Genomic DNA, 7,500 nt, shown 5'->3' with positions numbered 1-7,500 from the left:
CGGAAAAAAAAAAAAAAGACAGCAACAGAACATCCACATGGATTTAATCCAGAATGACAAAACTTCTGTGTCCTAGAAATAGATGTTATTGTCGAAGCTGAGACCAAGATCATCAGCACCCAAGGCACACTGAAGCAAAGAGTTAAGCTGCCAGCCTCAGGTGCCCGGAGTGATTGGCTGTTTCACCCAGACAGGCCCTTAGACCTAACCCTGTCAGCACTTACTGAGTTGTGTTTTTGTTTGTTTGTTTTTTCATTTCCACATGTGTAATCTGTAACCAAGTGATTGTCCAAGCCCTGAAGTGTTGGAGTTAGAAGGAACCTAGAGAGGACGGGCCTAACGGAAATCAATTCACAGAGAGCCGATTATGTGCCAGGCAGGAGAGAATGTTTTTGCGTTTATCCCTTTCACTTGGCTAGAGTCTTTTTATCCTTATAATAATCTCACTAGGAAAGGTAGGAACCTGGGCATGATGGCACGCACCTGCAATGCCAGGATTAGGGAGCTGGAGACAGGAGGAGGGAGTAGGAACTCAAGGCCTGTCTGAGCTCTGTGCTAAGACCCTGTCTTACCAAAACAAAATAAACAACTTCTGGGTTTGCCGGCATGTATCTGTAATTCCAACACTCTGAGCCTAGAAGCAGGTGAATCAGGAGTTCATGGCCAGCCTTGGCTACGTAGGATTTTAAGACAAGCCAGAGCTACATGAGACCCTGTTTTAACCCCCATGACCCCTTCAAAAAATGGTTTTGAACCATGAATTCCAGGGACGTACTCAAAGCATAGCACATATCAAGGGCAGCTGGAGGCCAGGGAATGTACTTTTTAACAACTCACTCTTCAGAGGGCTGAGGGGCCATCCGAAAGGACATGCTTTGGGCATTCCAGCCAGCCCACGGGTGTTCTCTAGCCCACGTCAGTGGGAATGACAGATGGTGTTAGATGCGACAGAGCCTAGACCTTGAAATACAAATCGGGTAGCTAGAGCTCCACAGGCCTACGTGAAGAATCTTGATCTTCAGCTCTTGGTCATTCGGGTACTGCCTAGAACCTTGAACCAGGGTGACAGAGGCTAGACTTGGTTCAAATCTGGATTCTCCCTGTCCCTCTGCCCCATGGGCATTTATCTTCCTGGGCTTAGGGTTTCAAACATGTGTCCAGCTACCCAAGCTTCTTAGTTAGTTGGTCTGATGGGAGCCTGGACATCAGTATTTTAAAAAACTCACCAATGGAGTACATTCCGTGTTGAGCAAACAGCAGTTTAGACTTCTGCTTTCTAGCCTGCCTCTTTTCTGTTTCTGTTTTTCCTTCATGATCTGTGGAGATGGGTGAGGCTGTAGAAACCTTTGACTCCTAGAAAAAAAGCCATTACTTAGTATGGTGGAGCTCTGTCCAAAAATAGAGCTGCTACTTATATAGCTTGGCCTTATGTTCCGTGAACCACAACAAAAGGTCCTCTTTGCAAGAGGCTAGAGCAATAGCCTAGTGGTGAAGAGCATTGTCTGTTCTTCCAGAGGATGCAGGTTCAATTCCCACATGGTGACTCACAACTGTAATCCCAGTTCTAGGGGATCCCATGACCTCTCCTGACCTTGGAAGGTACCAGTGCACTTGACACACACAGATACACACAGGAAAAATGCTCAGACACATAAAAGTAAATAAATAAATTTTTCTTTAAAAACCACCCTTATTGCTCAGACCATAAAACTAGTTACTTATATCTAAACTCTTCAGGTTGCAAGGGGTTGTGTGCTACTGAAACAGCCTGTAGGTCATATTCACCGGACATAAAGATTCGGGTGGGTGGCACATACTTGTCATAACAGCATTCAGGAGGGAGACATGGGCAGGGAGACCAGGAGTTCAGGCTAGCTTAGTTCACACAGTGGGACTTTGAAGGTAGCCTGGGGTATATATGACAGTCTCAGAAAACAAACCACAACAACAACCAAAAACTATAACTTCCTCCCCCAAAAAAAGTCCCATAAAGACATATACAAATCTGTGTTCCATGGTAGGTTGGGTTTAGGGGAGAGGTAACTCTTAGGTTCTGTCTTAGTTAGGGCTTTTATTACTGTAAAGAGACACCATGACCACGGCAATTCTTTTTTTTTTTTTTTTCTTGGTTTTTCAAGACAAGGTTTCTCTGTGTAGTTTTGCACCTTTCCTGGATCTCGCTCTGTAGACCAGGCTAACCTCGAACTCACAGAGATCCGCCTGGCTCTGCCTCCCGAGTGCTGGGATTAAAGGCGTGCGCCACCACCGCCCGGCACCACGGCAACTCTTAATAAAGGAAACATTTAATTGGAGTGGCTTGCTTATAGTTTCGGAGGTTCAGTCCATTATCATCATGGTGGGGAGCATGGCGGCGTGCAGGTACTGGAGAAATAGCTCAGAGTCCTACATCCTGCAGGCACCAAGAAGTCAACTGAGTGTAACACTGGGCAGTATCCTGAGCATAGAAAACCTCAAAGCCCGACCTACAGTGACACACTACCTTCAACAAGGCCATATCCACTCCAACAAAACCACACCTCCTAATAGTGTCACTCCCTATGAGATTATGGGGGCCAATTACATTCAGTCTACCACAGATTCCATTTTACCTTTGACTAAATATCAGGAGGAAAGGTTAAGACCTTTGTGTAGACCGGCTCATTGATTCTAAAATCAAAAAACTAAGACCGAGGCCCGGTGGACTAGCCAAGCTTTGAACTTAGATCTCTTGATGCTGTGATCACCTCCATAGCCCAAGTTACAGTTTTAGGCTCACGTTACTGCAATAGCCATGAAAGAGGAAAAACTGAAAGACGTCTAATGCGTCTAAATGTTAACATTCTAGTGGAGTTTGGATGGTTGTTGTCAGCCTTCAATGGATATATATTTAAAATTGGATTTGATGTATCGTTATGGTATGTTCGCACACACAGCTCTGCGTTCCCGAGTGCATGTTTTGAATGAAGTCTAAGGGAGGCTATTTAGCAGTTCCTCTATCACCTTCCACCTTGTTCCTTAGAGACAGAAACTGGAGCTCGGGGTCTTTAGCTAGGCTGGCAGTCAAGTCCCAGCGGTCCTCCTGTCTCTGTCCCACACAGCACTGGGGTTAACAAGTGTAACCCAGGTCCTCAGGGTTGTGTCTCGAACACTCTGAACCACTGAGCCATCTTTCTAGCCTCCTGGTTTGTTCGTTCATCGTTTGTTTTACCTAAAGGATTATTTTGTGTATATGTACATGTGTGAGTGCAGGCACATGTGTGCCGCGGTGTGCATATGGAGGTCAGATTCTGTGCTGGTTTTTGTAGCACGAATCCTAATTGGTCTTATAACAAAAGCCCAAAGCCAGATATCGGGGTAAATGCTGAATGATCAGAGGAAACAAGCCACAGCCACTTCTCACCTCACCAGCTCCTCAGTCAAAAGGGGAAGATCCTGTGTCCATGAATCTCCAGGCTGAGTGCTCCTGAGTCCTGTTTCCACCCACCTTACATTCCTTTCTCTGCCCAGCCTTATCACTTCCTGTCTCAACCTTCCTAGGATTAAAGGCGTGTGACTCCCAAGTGTTGGGATTAAAGGCGTGTGACTCCCAAGTACCGGGATTAAAGGTGTGTACCACGGAGGGGGGGGGGGGGCCTGGCTATTTCTGTTTTAAATAATCTCGTGTAGTCCAAGGTGGCCTTGAACTCACAGAGTTCATGGGTCTGATTCTGTCTCCTGAGTGCTAAGATTACCTGTCCTCTGTGGCGAACGCCGTGGCTGGCTCTGCCCTGTGATCTTCAGAGAAGCGTTATCTGTTAGCCCATATACACATTATCAGCACGGGTTCCCATCTTCCACCTTGTTTGAGACAGGGTCTTTCAGGTTGTGTGCAGCTAGCTCTTCCTGGAGCTTCTGGGGAATCTTCTGCCTCTCCCCCCACATGACTGTGGGAGTTCTGGAGTTCTAGAGGGTGTTACTGTGCCCAGCTTTACCTGGGTTCTGGGGATTTGAACTCAGGTCCTAACATTTGTGTAGCAAGCTCTTCACCCGCTGAACTATCTCTCCAGCCTGTTTGACGTTTTTTGTTGAATTGGGAGACAAGGAAGAAAATGATGTAAGGTCAACTGTGTGACCTTTTGGCTCTTAGCACAGAGATCACATGGGCTGTGAAGTGGCATGCCTCGCTACCCTTGTTTTTTTTTTTTTTTTTTTTTTGGTTTTTTTCCGAGACAGGGTTTCTCTGTGTAGCTTTGCGCCTTTCCTGGAACTCTCTCTGTAGCCCAGGCTGGCCTCGAACTCACAGAGATCCGCCTGGCTCTGCCTCCCGAGTGCTGGGATTAAAGGCGTGCGCCACCACCGCTCAGCATCGCTACCCTTGTTCTTATGGTCCACCTTTTGAGACAAGGTCTCACGGTGAAGCTCAGGCTAGCTTGGAACCCATTATGTAGCCCAGGTTAGCCTCAAACTTGTGACAGTCCTCTTGCCTCTGCTTCCTGAGTGCTGGGGTTACAGGAATGGACTAGCACACTAAACTAGTACTGGCTGCTCTCCAGGACAGAGCTATCTTTTGGGGGGGGGGGACGTGAGGACGGTGACTCCAGCGTGACAGCTTCAACTCTGTTCTCTGGTCTTTAGACCACACCCCGACAGCAGGACAGCAGGCCGAGGCAACCGGCCTGACTGGCGAGTGTAGGAACGCTGGGGCGAGTGTAGGAACGCTGGGGCGAGTGTAGGAAAGCTGGGGCCTGTCACCTGTATGTGAAGACAGCAGGCAGGGGGCTGGGACCGGAACAGGAGGCTGAAGCTCTGCTCTTGGCTTGGGAATTTGATGAGTCACAGTTTCTGGCTGGGTCCTCGATATTCAGCAGCCCCAAGAATCAATTCTGAAGGCATCTTGAGGGATGAAAGATGAGGACTAGCACCTGGTTCCACAAAGCCACCCAAGAGGGAGCTCGGCCTGTCCCGTTCCTTTGTCAATACTGGAGGATCTAGACTGAGAGAGAGCAGATAAGGGGCCTCTCTGGGGAGGCCCAAGGGCATGCTCAGCCAGGGTCTGCACTCTGGTTGCGGCACGGCCAGCCTGGCCCAGACGGTCTCTCTTAGTGACTTGCACTTTTCTCTCTGGTACCCACTGGCCAAGTGTCCAGAGCCCTTGGGTGTCCCCAGACTCCCCTCCCCCACAAACCTGTTTTCTCCCGTGGTACCCAGTGTTCTCTTCTCCATTAAGACTCCAGTCTGGGCCTCGGCTCCCCACGAGCTTCCTTCTCCCATCCATGTCCCACCCAGCCAGGCTTCTGTGTACACAACTGCTGTTAGCATAACCCAACTCGCTTTCCCTCTGCTAGAACCCCACAGTTAGGATAAACCAAGCCAAACCAAAACACACATGAAGAAGAAGAGAGAACAAAACAAAGAGAGATAGAGAGATAGATAGAGAGAGAGAGAGACAGAGAGACAGAGAGAGAGACAGAGTGGGGGGGAAGGAGGGAGGGAAAGGAAAAAGGAAGAAAGAAAGAATGAAAAGGGGTTAGGGACCAGAGAGGCAGCTCAGTGGTTAAGCGTCTGTTGCTCTTGCAGAGGACCCAGGTTCGGTTCCCAGCACCCACATGGTGGCCCACAACCACCTGTAACTTCACATCCTCTTCTGACCTCCTCGGGCACCCATAGGCCGTCTGTACACGTGCAGGCAAAAAGCTCACACACACGGGACAGACTTTAGAAGAGAGTTGACTTGCCTTTGTTAGAGAAAATCTTTCCCACGTGAGAGAGGGGCGTGCCTCTCCTTGTTTGCTATGGTCTGCATTATATTCTAGTGGTTGGTCACTGAAGGCAGCCCCCCCCCCCTTGGCTGCTGGCAAATCCATTTTTCTGGGTTTTGGTGATCATGTAACAGTGGCATGCATATCCTTGCCCTCTTACTGGATAATTAAAAAGCAAAGCAAACCAACAAAATACAAGCATCCCCCCTGCATCCCCCCGCCCCGTCCCCCCTTCTTCTTTTTTTTTTTTTTTTTTTGCTATAGAGCCCAAACTCATTAAGTTATACCCAGAAGCTAGGGCCATGATGATGTAAAAGCAGGACTTTGGTTTATAGCAATGCTTGTGTTTGCTTTGGTTGGCCCATACCAACCAGTTTGGAAAAATTCCCAACGTACTCCCAATGCTGATTCTAGGCTCAGCTTAGGCTCCTAGTGGCTTCCCATCAATAGTAGGGGTGGTCTCATTGCACGACTCTCCATCGTGGGACTCCCAGCCCAGAGCAAGACAGTCATCATGCATAGGGTAGCGTGGGTAGGAAAATCCATCCTGAGTCTAAATGCTTGTGACAGCTTTGGGTAGCTAGTTATACACACACACACACACACACACACACACACACACACACACACACACACACTCCTCCCCCTCCCCCGCTCTCTTGGTTTCCCTGTTGCTGTGAGACAGACAACAGGTAAGCAACAGAGGTTGGTTCACTGAAATTTGAGATGCAAATAAGTCGGAAAAGTCAACCCTGCATTATTCAAAAGACAGTGGAAGGAAGCCCAGTGGCTACACGCTGAGATTTTCAAGTCCGAGTGGGCAGCTCCAGGCATTCCTTTCCCAGTCAGTGGCTTCACTTGGCTTCTCTGGGGTTTAGTTTTCTCATTTGGAGGAGGAAATCAGAGTTGTAAGCGGAGTTGGCTCAGGAGAGTTTGCAGGAGATGGCCTTGGTCTAGAGGTTACTGCTAGGCATGGTGGATTGTTCCTGTAATCCCAGCACTCCAGAGGCTGAGGCAGGGAGATCACCAGGAGTTCCAGGCCAGCCTGGGCTACAGAGTGAAGCTGTACCCTCAAAACCAAACAGCAAAACCTAACCCAACCCAAAGCAAAATAAATAATGAGTAAATAAAAAGGAACTATACCAAATGGTCAGTCCTGAAACTCCTATACATGTTGTATTTATATATTTAAGAATATATATGTAACAATAATTAAAGAAAAAAGATGCCATGAATTTGAAATGAGCAGAGTCTGGGGGGGCGGGAAGTGTTGCATGGGAGGTTTGGGTGGAGGAAAGGGAAGGGGAAATGATGTAATTAGAATTATCAAAAAATAAAAATATTATTTAAAAAGACTAATAAAAGAAAAACTTAGCATCTTTGTAATCCCAGCACTTGGAAGGCAGAGGCAGGAGGATCAGTAGTTCAGGGTCATCCTTGGCTAAGTAGCAAATTCTAGACCATCCTGGACTATAAAAAGCCCTGTCTCAAAAAAAAAAAAAAAAAAAAAAGGTATTAGTGTTTTAGCACATATTTGAGAAGCGTACTTTAAGAGAACATTTCTCAAAGTTTTATCTTAAAAGTGGATAAAATATAGTGGGATGCCCAGTTCCATAGAAAGCTCACATAAGTAGAAAATTTTTTAGTATAAATATGTCCCAAATAGTGCACAGAATGCATTATACTAAAATAAAAATTTATTTGCTAAATCTGTTAACTCTATGTTCTTGAAAATGATGGGAACCAAACATGTTTTTGTTTT

Source organism: Peromyscus eremicus, chromosome 10 (genome assembly GCF_949786415.1).
Source record: "Peromyscus eremicus chromosome 10, PerEre_H2_v1, whole genome shotgun sequence".
In the NCBI taxonomy this organism is placed as follows: domain Eukaryota; kingdom Metazoa; phylum Chordata; class Mammalia; order Rodentia; family Cricetidae; genus Peromyscus; species Peromyscus eremicus.
Note: the sequence above shows the minus strand (reverse complement) of the source record.